This window comes from Colobus angolensis, unplaced genomic scaffold, assembly GCF_000951035.1.
Source record: "Colobus angolensis palliatus isolate OR3802 unplaced genomic scaffold, Cang.pa_1.0 Scaffold3, whole genome shotgun sequence".
In the NCBI taxonomy this organism is placed as follows: Eukaryota; Metazoa; Chordata; class Mammalia; order Primates; family Cercopithecidae; genus Colobus; species Colobus angolensis.
The window spans coordinates 25118985-25121349 of NW_012116265.1; the positions used below are offsets into that span (position 1 = coordinate 25118985).

Genomic DNA, 2365 nt, shown 5'->3' on the forward strand with positions numbered 1-2365 from the left:
GTCTTCTGTGTCCTTCGCGCTGGGAGTTGGAGACTGGAGCTGTTCCTATTCGGCCATCTTGCTCCGCCCCCCCCCACTCGAATACTCTAAATCATACTTTAATGAGTTAAATGATTATGTTTAAAGTGTTTGGAAAGTAGTATATGGTAGACAACACAAGCCCTAACATCAAATAGCCTAGGTTTAAATCCAGCCTCTCTTACTCACTAGCTGTAGGAACTTAGGCAATTTACCAAACTTCCCTAAGCCTCAGTTTCCTCATCTGTGAGACAGGAAGGACAGTCTCCTCATCTATGAAACAGGTATACCTATTATGCATGATTACTGTGAGGCTTAAGTAAAATCAATAAAATTCACCTAGTATATGGGCTGGAACATTAGGATTCTATAAATGTTAGCTTTTACTACAAAACCACAGAACTTCTATTGAAGGAAATCAAAGAATCAGAGTTAAAATTTTGGAGTCAAGTTCAGCTCCCATCCAATTCAAGAATCCTTTCCAAGATAATCCCGACAGATCATGACCTAGTCTCTGAATACTTCCAGTATCTGAGTTCATCACCTTTAGAGGCAGTTTTTGTTGAAAGTCCTTGCGTTCTGTAAAAGCTGCCTACTTACAAATTGCCCTCTTTGATAGCCTCTGCAATGACAAGTGTTTACTCCCTCCTTAAAGCCTGTTAAATAGGTAAAGAGGGCTCTGAGACTCCCCTTATAGTCTTCCTGTGAACTGGTTTATAGACTCTCCTGGCCAAGGCCTTCTGCGCAGTTCCAAGTTTGTCAATGTATCTCTTCAAATGTGGCATTTAGGTCTATACGCAATACTTGAGGCCAGGCATGATGGCTCAGGCCTGTAATTCCAGCACTTTGGGAGCCTGAGGTAGGTGGACTGCTTGAACCCTTCCCACCTCAACCCCCGAAGTAGCTAGTGCCAGGAGTTCAAGAGCACCCAGGGCAACATGGCGAAATCACATCTCTACTAAAAAAAAAAAAAAAAAATTTACAAAAAATTAGCCACGCATGGTGGCACACACCTATAGTCCCAGCTACTGAGGAGGCTGAGGTGGGAGAATCACCTGAGCCTGGGAAGTCAAGGCTACAGTAAGCCGTGATCACGCCACTAAAGTCCAGCCTAGGCGACAGGAGTGAGACCCTGTCTCAAAAAAACAAACAAACTTGAGACACGGTCTAACTGATGCAGGCTACAGTGACAGTATTACTTCCCAGCAGTTGGACCCTATATTTTATTAATGCTGTATGAAATGATATATTTTTTCATAACAGAATCTCATTGTTGGGTCATATAAAGCTTGCAGTAAATTAAAATTCACTGACGCCAAATCAGGTTCTCCATTTTAAATATTTGTAATTTATATTTTGCACTTAAATCAAAAATGCTTCTTCTAAATTTCATCTTGTCTGTTTCAGCCAAATGTTTCATATATTGAGGCCAATTTGCATCTTGATTATACTTCCCTCTCAACTTAAACATAATTTTATGTACAAAACTGAGTATCTGTTTTCAGAGAAAATAACATCTCCTAACATATGCTTTTATTAATTCATTTTTATTTGGAGAGGTTTTGCGAACTGCATGTATTTTTCTTTTCCAGCCAGAGGATTCATTCAGCAAACTTTTATGTAACACATTATATAAGTCAGACACTGTGATAGACCCTGGGTAAAAAGAGTTGAAAGGCACGATCTGCCTTCAAAAAATTCATGATTTAGCCAAGGAAAAATACACATAACGAACAAGTTACGAAGACTGAGATAACACTGGCAGGTGAAGCACATACAGGTATACAAATGGCTTGGACTTGAGGAAAGAGTGGAGATATTGTTTTTATTTTTATTTTTTTGAGACAGGGCCTCACTTTGTCACCCAGGCTGGAGTGCTGTGTCACGATCTCAGCTCACTGCACCCTTGACCTCCTGGGTTCAAGTGATCCTCCCACCTCAACCCCCGAAGTAGCTGGACCAACCACAGGCGCATGACAGCACCCCAACTAACATTTTGCATTTTTAGTAGAAACGGGGTTTTGCCGAGTTGCCCAGGCTGGTCTCAAATTCCTGAGCTCCAACACCCGAGCTAATATTTTGTATTTTTGGTAGAAACAGGGTTTCATCAGGTTGCTCAGGCTGATCTTAAACTCCTGAGCTCAAGCGATCTGCCCACATCAACCTCCCAAAGTGCTAGGATTACAGGCATGAACCACTACACCTGGCCGAGTTGGGGTATTATTAAGAGAAAACACGTCTGGGTGCGGTGGCTTATGCCTGTAATCCCAGCACTTTGGGAGGCCGAGGCAGGTGGATCACCTGAGGTCAGGAGCTCAAGACCAGCCTGACCAATATGGTGAAACCC

General features: G+C 42.2%; 1 protein-coding gene across 7 annotated transcripts in view; it reads right to left on the reverse strand.

The window, feature by feature from the left end:
- Positions 1 to 2365, reverse strand: part of EXD2 (exonuclease 3'-5' domain containing 2) — a 56938-nt gene that overhangs the window by 37683 nt on the left and 16890 nt on the right. For 4 of the 7 annotated variants that reach the window (XM_011949679.1, XM_011949683.1, XM_011949681.1 and 1 more), the window contains exon 2: positions 208 to 291. The exons of the other annotated variants lie outside the window; for them this stretch is intronic. The gene's annotated coding sequence lies outside the window, so the exon portion shown is untranslated. The remainder of the gene's footprint in view (positions 1 to 207; positions 292 to 2365) is intronic. 7 annotated transcript variants of the gene reach the window in all.